Source organism: Narcine bancroftii, chromosome 2 (genome assembly GCF_036971445.1).
Source record: "Narcine bancroftii isolate sNarBan1 chromosome 2, sNarBan1.hap1, whole genome shotgun sequence".
Classification (NCBI taxonomy): domain Eukaryota; kingdom Metazoa; phylum Chordata; class Chondrichthyes; order Torpediniformes; family Narcinidae; genus Narcine; species Narcine bancroftii.
In genome coordinates this window covers 153,660,383-153,682,334 of record NC_091470.1, presented here as the reverse complement: position 1 = coordinate 153,682,334, position 21,952 = coordinate 153,660,383, and the positions used below count along the sequence as shown (strand labels likewise).

Below are 21,952 nucleotides of genomic sequence, written 5' to 3'. Positions count from 1 at the left end.
CAGTTCAATCCACCCCCACCCTTCTCAGCTTTAATCAGTTGTCTGCTGTACCTTTGGCTCATTGACAATCATTTAATTTTACTTTTTTCTCCTTGAGATTCGATGCATCCGATCTGAGATAATAGAGGGAAAGGAAGAGCAGGTTGAATGGAAAGGCAATGGGAATAGAGAGAGAAGGCGGGAAGGAAGGCATCTTCAGGAGGGACGGAAGAGAGGTGTATAAATGTTTTCACACAGAGAGATATTGAACATTCACCTTTAATTCATTAAACTCTGACCTTCAGCTCAGGTGACTCAATACCTCTTGCAACTAGTTGATTTGAAGAGTTCGTAACAGGTCTCCCTGATTTTACAAATGATCAGAAAGCCCCCGTGGGAATGCTCCCATTCTACATGAGATGCTTTGAAAGGCTAGGCAGTGACTGCCTTGCTGTTTTCCAGCAAGGAGCCAGTGCTTTGGGTGACACCTCCTGTTGCCTGGAAACAGGCAGCACTTCAAAGCCTTGTTTATGGTGCACTGACACCTGATTGTGGGGCAGGATTGGGATGTGGGGTGAGAGTGGGGAATGATTGCAGTGGAAGGTGCCGCAAGGCACTGAAAAAAAGGGAAAGTACATGTTCCCTAACCCTCCACCTCTGGGACCCTGAGAGCACACCCTAGCAGTCTGGGTGAAAAATCAGAGACGGGAATTGTGAGTTGTCGGGCCATGAGTCATGTTTGGGTATTTGGGATATATTACCTGAATGAATCCATCTATTTTCCTTCCAAGGCTGATAAATGTTTTTAGGAAGGGATGTTGTTTTATGCAGAACAAGATTTCTTCTCCCTCTCTATTTGTGTAAAATTTAAAAAAAACTGTTATTGATGAGGGAATCATTTTCTTTGCTTTATCCATCATGTTTTTGGGTCCAGACTAATATTGTGTATCAGGTCACATGGATTTCTAATTTGGTGGTTAACTGACACCTTGAGAGAGAACTGCATAAATTTGACCCTAACGTAGAGTTTGAAGCGTATTAACTCCATGCAAAGCAGTTACTTAGATTCCACCAACACCCAGATACCCCAGCAACACTGATGAACATCAGCATTCTCTATTCTAATCCATCAGTCTAAATTAATTTCCAGATGTGTGCCTTGGGTGAAGATAGACTAGGCCAACTGGTCCCAAATCGTGTTCTGCTATTCAAAGACATCTTGCCCTCAGATCTACTTCCCAGCTCATTTCATAATTTATTACATGCATTTAGAAAGTTAGAAAATTCTTCATGGCACAGGGGTCAAAAGATATGGGGAGAAGGTAGGAACAGAATACTGGTCAGATATGGTCGTGTCAAATGGGAGAGCAAGCTAAAAGGCTGAATGGCCAACTCCTGCTCCTATTTTATATGTTTCTAAAAGCCTGTCCGTCTCAGCCTTGTTCAATAATTCCACCTTCACAGCTCTTCAGGGAGACAATTCCAAAGATGGAGAAGAAGCCCCCCCCCCACCCCCCCACCATTGCCATCTTCCAGAGGCAAGCATTTATTCTGAACTTTGACTCCAAACTCTAGCTTATTTTCTGATCCTTACCAGCATCTATCAGGTTAAATTCCTCCAAATTATAAACATTTAAATAAGTTCAGCCTTCGTTCTTGGAAATTTCAATGCTCATTGGTTCAATCTGCTCAAACTTTCCTCATGTCATTTCAGAAGTCAATTTTGTAACTTTTCTCTGCACTGAAACTAAATTCTTTGTTAAATACAGTGACTAAAACTGTGTACAGTTCTCCATTAATAAACTAACACTCTTTAGATGTTTAACAATGCAACCTCTTTGAAATAAAGGCCAACAGTTCATTTCCTTCCTGAATAACTTGCAGTATGCACATATTAATCTTCTGTGTCTCATGACCAGGTCTCCCAAATCTGTGCAGCCCCTTCCTATAACTACCCTCTAAACAATATTCTTCTTTTCCATTTTTCCTTCAAAAGCAGATAAACTAATCTCCCACATTATATTTCATCTGCCAAATTTTTGCCCATTCATTTAACCAATAACCTTTTGCTGTTTCTTTGTGCTCTTCTCAGAACTTGCTTTCCCATCTACCACTGTATTGTCAGCAATATTGGCCACAGTATGTCAGGTCACTCGTCGGAGTGCTACTGGTACCATAGTCGGGTGGTCAGCGACTAAACCGGCTCCCCCACCAGGCTTGCCTGGTGTGGATGGTGGCCAGACATCCTGAAGGATGAAAAACAAGACCTGTCAAAGAACGGATGAACACTCTCATAGGGTCAGCAGCCATCTAGCAAACACATGCCGTGAAGTGCAGAAAGGGCATCGCTTGCATTGAAGCTTGGTCTGGCCATTCACTGCAACAGAACTTTCCCCTGGCTGTCTTGGACCTCACCATGCTGGGAGAGGATATTGAGAGGGTGGGCCTGAACCTGTGCAACCCCTTACTCACCTAAAATCCATTCACACACATGCTGTTCCTTTCTGAGGAGTGGGGTATCCTCATATCAAACCCCACAAACTGATGGAAAGAAACCATCATCATCCTATGGGATGAATAGCCAGAAGGAAAGAGGCCACAGTTATTTCTCTCCTCAATAATACATTATCCCCCTAGGGTTATTTTCACATGCCACATCTACTCTCCCCCTTATCTGCCCTGTTCATTATATCTTCAAAGACCTTTAAAGCCATGTTGCAATGTTATAATTTTTCTAAGCATCCTTCTACTTCTTCCTTGATAATGGGTAATTTGATAATTTCCCAGTATTGGATGTCAGGATATCTGTTTGCTTTCAATCTCTTACCTTTCTTGAAAGAGACTTTACATTTGCAATTTTCCAATTCTCGGGGACCTTTTCAGAATCGAGAGAATTTTGAAAGATCACATCTCGTGCATGTAATTTTTCTGCAACCACTTGTTTCAGGACATTGGAATGTTCGTCATCTGTTCAGGAAACTTGAAGCTATTTATCCATTTGGTTTTCCTCATACTTAATAAAGTTATAATTTTTGTTTCAAGGTCACCTTTTTACTCACAGTTTTTACTAATAAGAAGACATAATTATAAAAAGTAAAAACTGTGAGTAAAAAGGTGACCTTGAAACAAAAATTATAATTATGTCTTCCAATAAAAAGACATAAAATATTAGTTCCATATTTCTACCTCTCCTTATTTCCCATGATCAGTTCACCCATCTCATCTGATAAGATGAGATGTCTGAACCCCAGGTCTGTATCCATCTCTGTTCCTCAGCATGGAAATTCAAGCCCCAGACCCTGCTCAGAAACATGCCAAGGTGATGTGTGAACATCTTCCAGTAAAATGCTGTAAAGGTGGGAATCGCACACAATGGAAACAGCCTTCAACCACATCATCAAGCATAATTTACTCCAAGCCGTTTATTTTTTGAGATAAAACCAATGGTTTAGTGCATAATCTCTCCAGATTGCCTTCACACACATCTCTGAATGCTTGCTGCCAGTGAGAACCCCAATGGGCGATATCACTGACACCCCGTGTAGGAACGTTGTTGCATCGTTCAAGATTCGGCTTCAAGCAGTTCTGCGGGATTGTTGAAGTGCCAGGTGTTAAACCGAAGCCCCAGCTATTCTCTGAGGTGAATACAAACCATGGAACAGACGCATTACAGATCTTCCATGGACCGTGGTTTATCCGCATTAGAAATTTTGCTAGAGGGTTAAAAAGACACTTTACAGACGGTAAGGGCCTTTTGGTCATCTGAGCTCATGTATGGGCATGTCAGTGCTCGTCTTTCTGTCTTACTTCAGCTTTATCTCTCGTTCCTCCGTCGCTCTGTCTCTCCGCACGGTGTGCGGGAGATGCAACGGACCTGTGCTAGTAGAGGCAGGGACGGGAGCCAGCTTCACGCCTAGATTTGGCACGACCCCAGGTTGGACGATCTTGCAGCACTGACGGAGGTTGGAGAATTTTAAGAGTATGATTGAACGAGCCTAATCGTGAAAACCGTGGCCAGATTATTTTGCAAATGAAAAGTTTATGTCAACAAACCACAGCCGGACAGACCCTTCCCGGAGAGATCATTTTACTTATCGGTGAGATTAACTGTCCCGGGAAGTCGTGCTTCCTGCAGTTCACTGTGTTCAAGTGGCTGCCGTGCTAAGCGGAGTGCCACCGCTGCTGACTGACTCTCCCTGGGGTCGAGTCCCATCCTCCCCTGACGGTGCTCATTTACCTTGGATTCATTCCCTCCTCCCCTGACTCTCCGAGTTCAGTCCTCTCCCCAGATGGTGCTGACACTCCCTGAGGTTCAGTCCCCTCCTCCCCTGACAATGCTGACTCTCTCTGGGGGTCAGTCCCCTCATCCTTGACGGTTCTGACTCTGCTTGGGGTTCAGACCCCTCCCCTGAAGGTAATGACTTTCATTGAGATTCTATTTCTTGTTTTGTTTTCGAGGCCCTCTGCTCACTGCTACCTTTCCTAATAGCTAATCTTCATGACCTATAGGCAAAAGGCAATCCAACTCCAGTTGTATTCACAGCCAAGACCCTATGCATTGTCTACAAGATGATTTGGTAGAAGGCATTCATTAGGTAATAATCTGGAGTGGGAACCAACCCTAATGATGCTGACATTGAGCCTAGAAAATCTGGAAATTGATTCTCCCTATCCACACCCCATTCCTTTGCCTTTTTTTGTGATAATAGGCTTGCTTGGCATCGGGTATGGCTAGGATCTTCACTCACTCTACTGTGAGGAGGAGAGTGCATGTACCCACTGAGCCTTAAAGGAGGAGTAAATCACAACTGCTTTGTGTCACAATTCTGTACTAATTAAGAAGTCAGATACCCGGTGAGATCACAGAGCCCGTTGCACTAACGAGCAGCATGGTCCAGTGGCTCAAACATGGACATTAGCACATGCCACTTACGGGCAGAAAATTTCCCATTTTATGCTTTTCAGTGAGTTTGCCAGAGACTGTCAGCAGATTCATTTCCACGTGAGATTTTCACACAAACAAAGGCGGTAAACACTCCTTCCCTGAGTGTTGCAAATCAGTAATTTGTTCAGACTTTTACACCAACTTAATGTATCAATGAGGTGAACTGTGGGCCCAGCAGTAGGGACTGACCAGCTGTGGGCTCACTCACTGTTCCCATTCCTCTTCTGTGGGGGAAAGGAGACAGGAGGCGGTAGAGGGGGGAGGGGGGAAGGTTCATTGATGGCTGGCTGGGTTTGCTTGATCTTCAGTCTTCATTTATTCTCAGGTTGACTGAAGCAGAACTTGAACAATTCTTTTTCAAAAAGTAACTGCGTGCATCAAAACATTTGGAATATTTCTTTGTAAATTCCACTTTCCAAACAATATATTTTGTGATATAAATTTATTTGTTTAGGAGAGGCTGAGTCAGTATTATTTATAAACAAAAGGTAGATTTAATTTCCTCCCATTCATTTCACTTGAATACGTCACACATGCATCAGCACTGCCCATATCTTCACTCTTCCCTGCCCTGCCCTGATCATTCACTCCCAACTCTTCTAACCCAAAGCATTCCAAGATATCTGCACTCCTCTAATTTTGGCTTCTTGCTCACCCCTGACCTTAATTTCTCTTATTAGCAGCGGTGCATACAGCTTCCAAGGCCTAAACTTTTGAAATAAGCCCCCCTAAACCTCTCTGCCTTTTTTTATCTGACTCTCCACCCTTAAGCCCTTCCTTAAAACCTACTTATTTTGGCTGATAATGTACTGTAAGCCAACTTGGATGATCAAAACATTAAAAGGCTATTTAAATAAATGGTATAAAACCTACGACCCAAGGACCTCGCTGCCACGTCCCAGCTTGCTTGGCCACGGCACACGAACCATTGGTGTAAAGGGTGGGGCCAGTACTCGCACACTGCACTCCACCTAAAAGCTCCTTTGCGCAGGCCTGAGGACATGTCCATGTCCTTCCCCCTCCAATGCAACCGTGTCTGCCTGTCCTGCATCGGACTTGTCAGCCACAAACGAGTCTGCAGCTGACATGGACATTACCCCTCCATAAATCTTCGTCCGCGAAGCCAAGCCAAAGAAAGAAATTTTTGTGTCTAAGAGCCCAAACACCATCAAAAGCTATTCAACCAATGGAGGCATCATAGCTAAGAGTGATTCAACTCTTATTTAATGTCTCTGAAAATACTAAACAGGTAAGATCGCATTTGGTCAGATCAAGGCCTTGAAAAAGAGACAGATTTATCAATGCTCATAGCAACTGTCTCTGGATAAATTACCTGGTAACTCAGCTATAGGTGATATCTGGGGATCTGTTACAAGATAGTATTGGCAACTGGTAAATTTGGATACCACCTCTAGTTAATTTCACAAGTTGGAGGCCCTAATTAATGCCTTTTTTTTAGTTTACTTCATATAACCAAGTTTCGTTTCATAATTGATTTGCTGGTTGTTGTTTTGAAATGGGAGTCTTACATTTCACTGACTTAAAGTGTATTCGTGACACATTGGATAAAGTAAAGCAGTGCTTATGTTTCTGAATGACTAAACCTGAGCTCCAGGTTATAAGTCAGGGGATGATTTAGAACAGAGAGAAGATATAATAGCTATGTACAAGATCAGATTTGTTTAGGTAAAGAAAATATAGGGAAGTTGTTTACATTGTCATGGAGTTCAAGAACCTGGGAAGGTGCTGGGAATGACAGATTCACATGAAGAAATAGAAATCGAAAGGGCACATAGAGCGTTAGTACTGAAACCGCCACCACATCAAAAACCGAGATCCATATTGGTAAAATTTCTAAGGTATACAAGAGAAAACATACTGAAGCAGGCAAGACAGAAGGTTAAAGAAGACAATACGCCGTTGGAATATAAGGGACAAAAATTTTTTTTTACCCAGGCATAAGCTTCGAACTTTTAAAGAAGAGAAAGGAATTCAACATGGTGAAAACAATCTTATGGAAGAAAGATTATAACTTTATATTAAGGCATCCAGCAGTACTCAAAGTATTTATACCTGGGGAACGGAATAGACTGTTCTCAGACCCAAAGAAAGCCCAAGAATTTGCTGAACATTTGCAGGACAGGAGAATAGAGGAGGAGGAGTGACAAGAAGGATGACTGGCAAGAAAATATACAAAAATATGTAAAAATATAAAATAAATATAATGTATATATAAAGATTTAAAGATGGATAAGAGAAAGAGAAGAAGGGAAAAAAGAGAGAGCTTTGCTATAAGTATAGAAAAATAGTGTTCTCTGGGGGGGGCTGGGGGGGAAGAATAATGGTCACTGCGAAATCAGTTGACGCTTGCGAGTAAGTTCGCAAACTGAATGGAAAGGGGAGTTATGGTTGCCATCAAGGGACAAGGGGCAATCCAAGGAGGGGAGGTTCAATTGGGGTTAAAAGGTTATTGCTTGTGCAGATTGTTGGGGTATTTCATGTCTTAAGTGTGTTGTCATACATTGAGATTAAAAAGGAAAACAAAAAACAGTAATGGAAAAAAGGGATGGAGGTGGTGAAGAGGCAGAAAAGAAGTGAAAATAAAGATGTAAGACTATATGACTATAAACATTAACAGAATATATAACCAAGTTTAAGTGTATCCCATTGGGAAAAAAAAATCACATATAATTTAAAACACAAAGTTACAATGTTTGAAAAAAACCTGGGAACCATATATGGAACATAACAGAAAGAGCAGGCCTTGGACCACCGCCACCTAAAATGATAAGAAGATAAACACGATCAGATTTAATGTGTATAAGTAGATGATATGTCTTTTTTGTTTGTATTCCTTTTGTATAAAGATATTGTTTTATTGTATTTTACATGTTCAATATTTACTGTTTTTGGAGGGGGGTGGGAAGGGGGAAGGGAGGGATGGGGAAAAAAGAGAAAATGTCACTGTGAATATTTAAAGAGATGCATCTGTAAATATATTGGTTGATATGGTTCATAGTGCGATAAATAAAGAATTACAAAAAAAAAGAACCTGGGAGGGATCATGGATTGAAATTTTGTGAATAGATAAAAAAGGTGCTTGAGGAAAAATTTTGTTTTCACTTTGAGGTCAGTTATGATCTGCATTTGTGATGGAAATGGAATCAGTCCGCGTCTACAAAAAAATTGGATAGTCATTTGGGAGGGAATAATTTCTAATGCAAAGGGAAATTAGGAGAAAACCATATTTCCCATTTTATGGCATATAGACAAGAGGTACTGACATATAGACAAGAGGAACTGACATATAGACAAGAGGAACTGACATAGACAAGAGGAACTGACATATAGACAAGAGGTACAGTGGCTCTTTTCTAGGCAGCAGTGGTTCATGAGTTGGGCATTTCAGAATTTGAATTGTATTCTGCAAATGTAGATTCAGTAAAAGTGTCTGTAAATGCTTCACTAATGTCTGTCAGTGCAGGAACTCTGCTATTCAGTACCCACATTTGACTCCAGTTCTACACCAGTGTATTTGATAGTTAGCAATCCTCTGAACTAATCCAGTGAGACATTTGGTGGCTTCAAAACTGCAAGTGGCTCAAGCCCACCAACCATTTTCCTGGGCCAATAACCAGTCTTCCCAGCTACAGCCAAATTATGAAAATGAATTTCAACAAAAGAAGGTAACAGAATAAGAGGGACAGATTGAGCTTGAGAGGGTTAAATTGTTCAAATAAAAGCTACATGTTTCTAGTTTCTACTGAATGAGGTTGAAGGGGTGAGTAGAAACTGCAAGAAGCTTTCCCACTCCAACCATATGGTCCACTCAGAGGCTTTGTCTCATTGGATTCTTTGTGGCACAAAGAATCATTACACTTGCCTCCAGCTGATTAAATTTGCATTTTAAGATCAGAATTGCCTGTCACAACTTTTTTTCTGATTGATGATTAACCAAAACCTTAGTCTCCTGCTAGACATCTTGCCCCTAATCCAATGCTATGAATTGCACCGCAGTCACCAGCCAGATGGGGAAGATGTTACTACCTGGTTCCTGTCAGGTAATGCACTTTTACTTAGTGGCAAATTCCTTTAATATTTTAAGTTGATTAAAGTCCTAAACATTTGTGAGAATGTGTTGTAGGACCTGCTTCAAACTTCATGCTCTGCCCATTGCTGATCCTGAATTGTTCAGAGTCTGAAATAAATCTATTCTTAACTGAACTGTAAATACAAACAATGTCTGAGCCTGGCTTTCGTACTTTATCTCCATCTGGAATTAAAGTTTCAAAAGGGCCATGGTGTAGTCAAAACTGTAGAACTGTCCAACAGAACTTGCAAGCACACATAGACTCTTACTTAAATTCACTCACAAGTTCTCATATTCAACTACATTGACTCATGCATTCACAGAAACACACACGTTTACTCACTCATAATAACCCTCAAATTAAAAAATTAGCTGGTCAGGCAGCAACTGTGGAAAGAGAAACAGTCATCTTTGAAGGTCTGAAACCCTTAGGAGTTGCTGAGTTTTTCCATAATGTTTTGTTTTTATTTCTGTTTTACAGCATCTGCAGTGCTTTTGATTGATATGTACTCATGCACATGCTCACACATGAACAAATATTTATCCTTACTCAGACTCATTCAACTCAAAAATGTCCTGCATACGTATTGTTTATGCGTATGTGTGTTATGTCTGGTTGTGGGTCTGCTTGTTTTGCACTGAGGGCTAGAGAATGCTGTTTTGTCATGTTGTACTTGTACAATCAAATGACAATAAATTTGACTACACACACACACACACACACACACACACACACACACACACACACACACACACAGAAAGATGATGGGATTGAGAATCACTGAGAATGCAGTTCACTTTTACTTTGTCAGCGATTTGCACACATAGATGTCAAAACCCCCTTCATTGCCCCCAGATGAGATCAGTATGCTTGTACTTTTGATCTCCATGCTAAATCTTTCAGGATCATTGACAACATTCTCAGTGTTAGATGTGTCTAGACTGTGAGTGGAATTTAGTGTGGATAGCAGGACTGTGGTTAATGTCTCCTTAGGAGATAGTGATACTTGGAAGGAAAACATTGAGTGACCTGAGATAAATGGGAATGCCATCGCCTCAGTACTGGCACCAGTGGGTAAAGTAATCCAATATATCTGTAAATCACCACAGAGGCTGTGGGTGCAGACAGTCAAATATCTAATCAACAAAAGTTTTAGCACAGCTGAAATGTAATTCTTTATAAACATGTAAAAAATGATTAGAAAGTTATGTCTGCTTTTGGGATTGGAAGAATTTTACACCGAGAAAGGCTTTGCTTCACTGTAGGGGTACAAATACTGTATTCTTTAGCAACACAACCTAAAAAGAAAGAGCAATTCAAACACTAGAGAAACTGTTAAAATGCCAAGACATTCTGTCAAATTTGCAACAGGTGTACATTAGAACAAACTTTAACCCAGTGGTTCTCAACCTTTTTTCTTTCCACACACATCCCACTTTAAGTAATCCCTATGCCATCAGTGCTCTGTGATTAGTAAGGGATTGCTTAAAGTGGTAGGTGAATGGGAAGGGAAATTGAGAATCACTGCACTCGACCCAATTGTTACTGAAATATTTTGCTTGAGAAAAATTGTCATTGGCCCATTTGGAGTTATGAAGCTGGACACATAATGAGTCAATTAGGTACAATTAAAAGAGTGGTTTTCCACCTTTCCACCCAAATACCATATTAATCCCTTTCACAGAGCATCGATGGCATAGGGAATACTTAAAATGGTATGTGAGTGGAAAGAAAAAGGTTGAGAACCACTGCTTTAAACAGTCCTGGCATCCATACATACAAAAGATTGGCGACATCAAGAATAGGCAATTAATAAAATGACATTTAAAAAAAATGAATATTGAATGATCTGGGATCTTTTCTTCAGAAGAAAATTAACCACAAAGAGATGGATTGATGGAGATCTTTAAAGCTAGAGGAGGGTTGCATTGGGTAGATATGGAGAACATGTTTCCCATTGTGGGTAGTATAAATAAGAAGGTTGGGAATAAATCCAAAAGGAATTCCAGACAGTGGTAAGAATGTAAAGTTTAAAACCACTGGGAATGGTTGAGGTGAATAGTCGAGATGCATTGAAGAGGAATCAAGATAAATCCATTGGGGAGAAAGGATCAGAAAAGCATGCTGAAAGTGGATGAAATAAAATTAGCCAGAGGAGAAATCATGTGGAGCACTAACGCTGCCACAGACCCAATGGTACACAGATGGGAAAGGAATAAAGGGATATGGGCCAAAAAGGGGGAAATGGGATTAATTTAGACATACAGCTCCTTAACAGGCCCTTTTAACCAATGAGTTCATGCCACCCAATTACACCCAAATGACCTACAACTCCCAGTATGCTTTTAAAGGGTGGCAGGAAGCAGAAGCACCCAGAGGAAACCCACGCAGACACGGGGAGAAAGTACAAACTCCTTTCAGACAGGATCTGAACCCATCTCGATCACTGGGACTTTAATAGCGCTGCGCTAACTGTGGTACCCAATTTACACAGAGATCCCATTTAATTAGCGTGTCAACAATCCGTATTTAAAGCCAGGCTGGTCGTTCACACTGAACCAAGAAAAGCCGGGCCGAAACGCAAAGGCTCTATACGACCTACCTAAGCATGTAATACATGGGATGAAAATTATACCCCCCCCCCACCCATCCCTTGTTCATTGTGTTCACACAGGTAAGTGAAGCAGTTGAAAACAGTTAATTCCAGTCTTTTAATGGCTGTGTAAAAGGCCAAAATGTTTGGCCTGGAATTCAGCCTGAAGAAAACTGAGGTCCTCCATCAGCCAGCTCCCCACCATGACTACCAGCCCCCCCACATCTCCATCGGGCACACAAAACTCAAAACGGTCAACCAGTTTACCTATCTCGGCTGCACCATTTCATCGGATGCAAGGATCGACAACGAGATAGACAACAGACTTGCCAAGGCAAATAGCGCCTTTGGAAGACTACACAAAAGAGTCTGGAAAAACAACCAACTGAAAAACCTCACAAAGATTAGCGTATACAGAGCCGTTGTCATACCCACACTCCTGTTCAGCTCCGAATCATGGGTCCTTTACCGGCATCACCTACGGCTCCTAGAACGCTTCCACCAGCGTTGTCTCCGCTCCATCCTCAACATTCATTGGAGCAACTTCATCTCCAACATCGAAGTACTCGAGATGGCAGAGGCCGACAGCATCGAATCCACGCTGCTGAAGATCAAACTGCTCTGGGTAGGTCACGTCTCTAGAATGGAGGACCATCGCCTTCCCAAGATCGTGTTATATGGCGAGCTCTCCACTGGCCACCGAGACAGAGGTGCACCAAAGAAGAGGTACAAGGACTGCCTAAAGAAATCTCTTGGTGCCTGCCACATTGACCACCGCCAGTGGGCTGATATCGCCTCAAACCGTGCATCTTGGCGCCTCACAGTTCGGCGGGCAGCAACCTCCTTTGAAGAAGACCGCAGAGCCCACGTCACTGTCAAAAGACAAAGGAGGAAAAACCCAACACCCAACCCCAACCAACCAATTTTCCCTTGCAACCGCTGCAACCGTGTCTGCCTGTCCTGCATCGGACTTGTCAGCCACAAATGAGCCTGCAGCTGACGTGGACATTACCCCTCCATAAACCTTCGTCTGCGAAGCCAAGCCAAAGAAAAGGGGTAGTAGATAGGCATTTTGGTTAGGATGCACATTTGGGCTGAAAGGCCTGTTCCCATGCTGTACAACTGTATGACTATATATGACTCTGAGTGACCTGATTATGTACTTCCAATTTTATTTATGATACCCAGCTCCACAGAAAATGAGACAATGGAGCTGAGACTTTAATCCTGTGACATGCTCAGTGTAAATAAGTTGCCACAGATTCTGTCACAAATCTTAGATGGGATGGTGCTGAGGATAAGAGAAGGCCTTGAAACAAGTCACAATCCACAGGTGCAACAGCCATGGGATGTGTATGGTTTTGGGGCTAGAATATTAATGTAAAGTACATTCTTCTAACTGTCTTGCAGTAGGTGCAAATGATTAAACCTTTAAACCCTTTGACGACATTTGGGACCACATGATCTTGATAGTGAGGGAGGGGCTGAATGTGAGGAAACCCAGGGGTGAGTGGGGATGTGGTAGATCTGGAGAAATTAGTTCTAATCTGTTACACCAACATCATGTCTAAGCCAATTTCTTAAACTGTTTAGTACAGGTTCCAGCACCCACCCCAGGCAAGAAATGGTTAAAAACCTTGCCTGACTATCAGTGCAGAAAAAAGTTCACAGCATCAATTTAAACTTTCTCCTACTCTCTCACCGCCACCTCCCTCCCTACCAAATAAAATCAATGGGATGGTTGGAAGTGTGAAAAGGGCCAGTCATAATGACAGCCTGTCTTAGCCACTAGGCCTGAAGAGCAGGTACCTTTGTTATGCCTGAAACAGCCTGAGACCCTGTGATCCCACCCCCTGCTGCTTAATGTTTTAATATTCAGGCAGCACCTTCCTTCACAGTGCAGCACATCGAGTAAATATGTCAGCGTTTATAGATATCACATTGGGCTGCACGGGGTTTGGCAGTGCTGTATTCACTCACTAATGGACCCCTAAGGTGCAGGCCGCAGAGCGCTGAAAGGGTCCATGGGCCTCTGTTTTGTCCTAGGTGAGACAAAAAAATTGGAGTGCACACAGCACACATGACAAGAGCTATTAAAAGCCAAATGGTGCCAGGTTTTTGTGTGCTAAAAGGGAGGAGGCCCAACTGCTCAGTTGAAGGCCGTGATTTCCCCCTCCTTCAAAAGGAACCATTATCAAAGAAAAAATAAAAGAGGAGAGCGGTTTCATTCACTTGGGCCCCAAAAATAAATAATTTATACTGTTTCTGAAAAGTATGTTCATTTGTGAAGCAATTTTTAACCATTCAAAACGAGGCCCTTGAATTATTGTTGTTTCTGAGTGTTTGTGTGTGGGTTTAATGCACTAACATTTGTAAAAAAGAAACACTTTTATCTCTATTATTTAGCTTAATCATGGAAACAATAAAGTAGTGAGCTGGAGGATCTTCACTCCATGCATCCCTCTCTGACACGGTCTCATTCTGAGACTTCTGTTGTCCTCACATGGTTTTGACTTTCATTCTCCTTTTCTCTTTCTCCCTTTCCCTGTGTCTCCCTCTTTCTGAACTTCTCTAACATCCTTGCTCCCTCTATCTCCTGTTTTCTTTGCTTCTTTGTCTCTGTTCGTTTCAGCCTGCCTCTCATTGTGTCTGTCAATGTCTCTCCTCTGGTCAAAATAATCTATTTCCCTTCCTCTTTATCTACATCTCTAGATTTCTGTGCTTGCTATACTCTCTTTGCCAGCTGTCACTGTCACTCTCTTACTCTTTCCTCTGTTTTCCTCTCTTTCGCTCGCTCACACACACACACACACACACACACACACACACACACACACACACACACACACACACACACACACACACACACACACACACACACACACACACTCTTCTGCCCCACAGCACCTATCTCTTTCAGTCCACTCACAGGGGCTTCTGGACAGATACTTGGTTGTTTGTGAATGACGAATGAAAGCCTATAATAGACTTCACAGATGTGGAGAGAGCCTGGCTAAGGCCCTATTAGCTCAGGGTCCACTGCAAGGTCAGACATAAGCAAAGAGACAGGATTTGAACATGTGAAAGGAAAGAGTTGCTGATTTTGATGGTCATTGCATCTGTTACTGCACACATTGTGGAGTGAGGGGAACAGGATAAGGTGCCCTCTATACTTCCTTATCTCGTTTTCTCTTTCAGTTTAGTTTTATGATTTTTATTCTCTAATTTTGTCCATTCCCTCAGTACAATGTTTGTTACCCTCCAGTTCCTTGAGTAAAGAGTTATTCTATATAGGTGAGCCCTACCATTTAGCACAGACTAGATAATCAACCATGAGGGGCACATAACTGGGTTTCAACCCATCATAACTTTATCTCCATATGTGGGAGAGTTAAGCAGAGTGACACAGAGCAGGCAACCATAGAACATGAAACACTACAGCACATAAAACAGGCCATTCAACCCTTCTAGACTGAGCCAAAACATCATTCCACGTCCCACTGACCATAACCCTCCAGACCTCTCCCATTCATGTAGCCACAGATTATAATTTAAGATCAAGCCCGCATTTACCATGTCAGATGGCAGCTTGTTCCACACTCCCACCACTCTCTAAGTGAAGAAGTTCCCCCTCATGTCCCTCCTCAACCTTTCCCCTTTCACCCTAAGGCTATTTGCTCTCGGAACTGCCCGATGTTTCTCTGCATTCTACATAGAGTCACAATGCCAAGTGAAAACATCCCAACCAATGAAAGCAACTCATCTTCAGCCTGGGGCATTCAATTGGGGATGGTTTCTTTGCACATTAAATTTTCTATCAGGTGAACTTCTGTTCTTCTATTTAAAACCACTTGGGTAGCATGTGTCTTAATGGCCTGAAACATCAGTACTCTATCTATGCCTCCTATGGACAATGCAAGATTGGCTGAGTTCCGCCAGCATTTCTGTATTTTGACTACAATCACCGCATATCCAGACTTTCATGTTTCACTCCACTCTTAATAAGAGGAACTGTTAAGGGACAGAGGTCAGCAGTGTAGAAATTTAGTCACACCACACAACCAGGCTTTTCAGCCCATCTCACCCATTGAAATGCCAGTTGATGAAGTAGACAAAGATGATGTGGTCAAACAATAATCATGGCTTTTATTAGCAGAAACTCATGGTAATAATGAAAGACAATAGATGCATATACAGTTATATCCAAGGGGAGTGTCCTTAGTAGTAGAGATAATGCACAGCCAATGCCAGAGGGGAGACAGGCAGCTTGGCAGACATTCACCACACCCATTCCCATCATGATGCCTGTCCATGCTAATCACATTGGCCTGCATTTTGTCTGCCTCCACAACCTCCTTTGGCAGCTTATTCCAGATATTCACCACCCTCTATGTGGAACAAAGTAATCTTCAGATTTTCTTGAATTTGTCAAGGACTGCGCTTCCTGCCTCTGCTTGGTACTAGGTTCAACTGTCCAGAATACACAGAGGTGAGACAGACGATGGAGCAATGGGATATCTGCTTCATTCAACTCCTACATGGTCTCTGCTTTATCTCTCTTGCTGGCTTTCTTGCTGGTCCTAATGTCTTGGGTTATTTGTCTCAACCCTTTCATAATCTCAAAACAGTTTTCACCTTTCTCCCAGCCACCAAATACAACCTCCCATTCTGCTTCACCTTTCATGACAAATATGGTTGAGATCGATTGGATTGACAGTCAAGCACATGGAATGCTGGGGTTTGAATGGTTGCCTCCTTTTTTGCTCTGATTTTCCATGCCTACTAGCCAAAGCCAATTTCATTGGATCCACAAGAAATAGGATCAAGAGGAGGCCATCCTACTCTGCCATACATCTCCTCCTACCTACCCTTTCCCTATATCCCTTAATTCACCTAGTTTGTAAAAATCTATTCAACATTGTCTTAAATATGTTTTCTGCTTCAATGGGTGACGAATTCCATAGATTTACTACCCTCCTCATCTGGCCCTAAATCTACTACCCCTTGAGGCTATGTCCCCCAGTTTTAGTCTCTCCCACCAACACCCTACCTCCCTCTATCTCTGTCCTTCCCACATTCCAAAAATCAACCTCTCCTGCTGGGCCTGAACTCTTTGGCATTCTTCGCAAACATCTTGAGACCACTGATAAGCAAATCTCCCGACTGTTCGGTAGAGGAAGCCAAATGGGAGGGGGTGGGGGAAATATAACCCGACGCGATGATTTGTAGAGTCGGAGAGCTATTCATCATGGAAATAGTCTCTTGGGCCCAACTCGTGGGTTAGGGAACCTCAGGCCTTCTGGTCCTCTGCCTTTGGCCCGGCGCCTCTCTCTCTCAGACAAGACACGGTGGCAGGGAGTCCCCCGCGATCACCCGCTGCATTGACTTCGTGAAACGTGAGCCTCTCGGGGGCTTGGGTCCTCGAGATGCGCCAGGCCAAATTAAGGGCAGCGCTGATCTCATCGTCTCGAGAAAACAAAACCCAGCACAGCGATGCTGCTCCGAGGACCTGACGTGCAATTTGATTTCATTAATGCAGCCTCATGTTTCTAACCATTCGCATCTCCCTCTCCAAAGTAAAACACCATCTCCTAGTCCTGAGGAGCTCCTGAGTGGATTTTAATGACAAGTTCCACCTAATCCCTTAACACCTTGTTTAATTAAACCGCAGCAGGCTGCTGATTCGCTCCGTACCTTGGTCCCATCTCCCAAGCCTCGCCACCCCACACCTCCCCCTCTCAACTCAATTTACCGAGGGATGTGTTTCTCCGTAATCCGAACTGCACAAAACTCCTTGTGCGAGGACGCTCCTCTAATGACTCCAGGGCTTGTTTGGATTTATCATTGGAGAATGTGCCCTGGCTGCTTGACTTCTCCCCACTAATTTACACATTAGTTCACGGTAGACTACATCACAAAGCTGCATTCTTTCCACTCTCGCAGCCAGCGCCAATGACACATCACACCTGCAAACATTGTTTACCGTCTCCCGCCACTATCGCATTGAATTTGAAGAACGGTTACATTTTAAGCCCCTGCTTGTATATCCTGGCGTAATCCTTCAGGTTCCAACCCCTCTGTCTAATTTTTCCCTGACAAATTGGACCCAAGATCAATTGGTCTCCGACTCTACAAATCACCGCGTCGGGTTTTATTTTCCCCTCATTTGGCTTCCTCTGGCGAACAGTTGGGAGATCTGATTATCAGTAGTCCCAAAATGTTTGCGAAAGAATGCAAGAGCTCAGCCCCAGCAGGAGACGAGCCGGACAATTTCATCTGGTAGCGAGCCAGAGTGGGATAGGACCGGGATACATGGCACCTGGGCGACTGAAACGCATCTCGACTTCTTTATCATACTTTGATGAAGGGCTCATACCCGAAACGTTGGATACACTTTACTTCCTATAGATACTATGTGACCTTCTGAGTTTCTCCACAATTTTTCTGTATTGCACTCTATTGCAGTGGATGATTGTTGGAATGTGTGTGTCAGTGTGTGAGTGAGTGACTGTTTTTTGTGTTTGTGAGTATATGTGTGTATTGGTGTGAGTGTGTATATGAGAGAGTAAGAAAGTGTGTGTGTGTTTTCTCTGTGTTTGCTTGTCAGTGTAAGTGTGTATGTGTGAGTAAGAAAATGAGAGTGAATGTGTGTTTTCTGTGTGTGAGTATGTGGTGTTTGAGTGTGTGATTGTGTGAGAGTGAGTATGTGTGTATATGTGTATGTGAGTGTGTACTGGGGGTGGCGGTAGGGATACTGAAGACATTTTGAGGTTGGCATAAGAGGGAGCAGTTGTGACTGCGACCTCCCTATGCAGCCCCAATTGTTGGTGTCTGGACATGGTCAATGTGGGCATTCTGCCTGCTATTCAAAAAGTGGAGAGCACCGCTCCAACTGTTGCATACTGACATGGTCTGCATCAGGACTGCACAACTTCCTGATATCTGGATATGGATGCGCCATTACTGACCCTTTATCTGTACATTTGCGTCACTTCAGAATCCTGCGTCACTTCAGAATCATCTCTTGCCTTGGGACTGGAGTCAGATATGGACCTTAATTAGGGAAGCAGGTTTTGTTTTTAATAGCAATCTATTATATTTTTGTCACTTCTAATAAAATGTCCCCCATTGGTTATGGTCAACGGGCAGTGTGGTCAGTGGAGACAGAGAACAATGATTCTCCCTCACAGCCTGGCCAGTGTGGAATGAAATCCCAGCTTTTTTTATTTCCAGCCTTTTAACTGGCATGCTACAGTAAGTCTTACCTGGTTTAACCTAGATACTGTATATTCCAATCCCACAACTCCCACACTAACAAGGGCGAGCAATAAACAATCTCAGACCCAACATAGTTGCGGGATGAGGTGAGTTGAGAGGAAGGAGGATTAGATGCAGGTGATAAAGTGAAGGGTGAGCTGAAGCAGAACTATATGAAGATAATTTTAGGGGAAATTATTCACACAGAGAGTGGTGGGATGTGGAATGAGCTGCCAGCTGAAGTGGTGAATGCAGGCTCAATTTTAACATTTAAGAAGTACATGGATAGGAGAGGTATGGAGGGCTATAGATTGGTGCAAATCAGTGGGAGAGAAAAATTGTTTGACACAGACTAAAGGGGCTGAAGGAGCCTGTTTTTGAGCTGTAATGTTCTATGGCTCTATAATAGCATCATTGAGATACAGCAAAGTGTTACTGCACAGTGTTGTGACCAGAAACAGTGACTATTTCTTTTTCCACATATGCTGCCTGACTTGCTAAGTTTTTTCAGCATTTTCTGTTCTTGTTTCAGATTTCCAGCATCTGGTGCTGTTTTTAATTTCAATTGCATTGAATTGCTTCAGTGCTGGGTATATCAGGGTATTGCAGAGTGGGATGCATTAAATCAGGAAGAGTTACAATGAAGAGAATGCTTGACATGCAGTCAGTTGTTAATTAGATTATCCCTGTCAGTTGAACAGTTAAGAAGCCCCTGAGTTAGGGAGGGGAAATCGAGCGCAGGTTCCCGCTGTTGCTCATTAACCTGGGACTCCTCTAGGGAATGTGTGTGAGGATCGGATGTGGATAGGATCGGGTGCAGCTGTATGCTTCACTCACTCAAGTATCCCACCGACACTGAGCCAAGGCTCTCACATTGAGCGAAGGCAGATGGTCAACCAGGGGACACCCAGTAACCAGCAGGGTCCTACATGTTGGGTGGGGGGTGGGGGGTGTTGGTACAGGGGTGCAAGCACTCAGGACAAGAAAAAACTACAGAGGTTGTTAACTGGACTTCACTCCATAGAGGACATCTACATGAGGCGGTGTCTTAAGAAAGCAGCCTTTATCCTCAAGAACCCCACCACCCAGGCTATGCCCTCTTCACTCTGCTACCACTAAAGGTACAGGAGCCTGAGATGAGCACTCAGTGGCACAAGGACTGCTTCTTACCCTTTGTCATCAGATTCCTGAATGAACAATGAACCAAAGACACTGCCTGACTATGACTTTTTCTTGCACTATTTTTATTTATTTTGTAAGATGTTTTATAAAAATTTTGCACTGTGATGGTGCTGCCACAAAACAACGAATTTTGTGACATCAGTGGTGGATTAACCATTAGGCTGAGTAGGCTTAAGCCTAGGGGCCAGGAAGGGAGGGGGGCTCAAGAGCAAAAAAAAAATGGTTTAATTGTGTGTTTTTGTGAGTATTTTGGATGATATTTTAGTATTTTTACATTTTTTTTCATATCTGGAATATTACAAATATTGCAAATACTATTTTGTTTCCTAAATGAGGCTCCAAACATATAAACATTTCGAAGTAATGCTTTAGGACTCTGTACTTCAGCCGTGAGATTGTGTTTACCATGACGTTATTACGTCACGAATTGGCATTAACGTGTGTATACTGGTTAAAGACAGAGAGTGAAGCCTGTTTGGAACATGAATGCTAGTATTGTGAAATCTATAAAATATGATGGTCAATAGAAATATTAGTTTATTAATTCCATTTTTTAACGGTCCCTTACAAATGGCGAGAAAATCAGGAGAGGTTGGCTGTGCTATTCTCTTTTTTTTTTCAATTTTTTATTTTTCACACCATAAATCACATTAACCATGATACACACTTTTTCCTTTTCACACATATACAGTGCCATTTTCTTCCCCCCCCCCCTCCCTCCTCCCATCCCACCCTCCCTACCTCACCCCTCCCATCCATTTAAGGTATAAAATCTAGGATACATTAAACCAGTCAGACAATGTTGTCATTCAATAAAAATACACCAGAAATTCCACTGAGTCCATTCTTTTCATTTCCTGGCTGTGCTATTCTCCAAGCACAGTTAAGGCATTCTGTTTTAACTGCAAAATGTTTGCAAGTGAAAACCATGCTTGATTACTCAACAATACTAGTCAGAACGTGATTACATGAAAGCACTTCTGGAAAGGGTTGTTGCTTCAATTGAATTTCTTGCTTCTAATGTAGTACATTATACATAGTTATTTAACGTTACTTAATGTCACTTTATTCAATGAAGGGCTAGCGAGATGGAACAATTTGATACTCTTGCTTCTCTATGGGACCAGAGTCTTTGGCGATCTCTGTGGTCAAAGAGGTTTTGTCATTCATGGTATGTGAGGATCTCAGGCCCTTTATTGCTCATGGCAACTGATTTTGGGAGCCTGGTGGTGAGTCTTCTTCTTGAACTACCAAGATATTTGTTGGATATCCATTGAAGCCGAACCATAACCGACATGCAAGTTGTTGTTACAACTCATGTGAAACAGTACCCTCCAAAGACTGAGCTCACAGACCTGACGTGCTAAACCCTCCAGCAACTCACCAACTCCTGCAACATCCTGGTGGTGAGGCACAACAATGTTCACAGGTCAGAACTGGTCTTCTCAGGAGCTCAGCAGTTGTCTCCCTTCAACCAGTCTGTGACTGGATTAAATATCCTTCACCCTTCAAGAAAATACCAATCTAACATTAACCCTCTCGGATCAAATGTAGAATGATGAAAGGTAAATACTTCCACCTTTCTTGCATTCCCTTAGGTCCAATGATAATGAGCAAGCGTGAACACCTCCTGCCTCTACTGAGCATAGATGATCTCAGCTAAAATTAAAATGCTCTTGAGATCACAGAATAAGGGGTATTGCCTTCTTGCAGTCACTAAATTGGGGTAGGGTCTGTTTGCACACAAGTACAGGATCACGGTCAATTGTGGAGCTTCTGTAATCATATTACATGCTTAACCTCACTGCCAATACTCACAAACATCAGGACTTGACTTGGCTGCTGGTGAGAGGAGCCGTCCCAGTCAGATCCTTCCTGTACAACCTGAAGAGTACCCACCAACTA

The 21,952-nt window shown here is 42.7% G+C and overlaps 1 protein-coding gene and 1 long non-coding RNA gene across 9 annotated transcripts in view; one reads left to right on the top strand and one right to left on the bottom strand.

The window, feature by feature from the left end:
* Positions 1 to 21,952, top strand: part of LOC138754401 (paired box protein Pax-7) — a 214,171-nt gene that overhangs the window by 125,493 nt on the left and 66,726 nt on the right. The gene's annotated exons all lie outside the window — the stretch shown is intronic.
* Positions 7,647 to 20,095, bottom strand: LOC138754408 (uncharacterized). The gene is made up of 3 exons (XR_011351748.1): positions 20,036 to 20,095; positions 18,577 to 18,661; positions 7,647 to 7,703 (listed from the first exon to the last, which is right to left on the bottom strand). It is a non-coding gene; the product is annotated as an uncharacterized lncRNA (long non-coding RNA).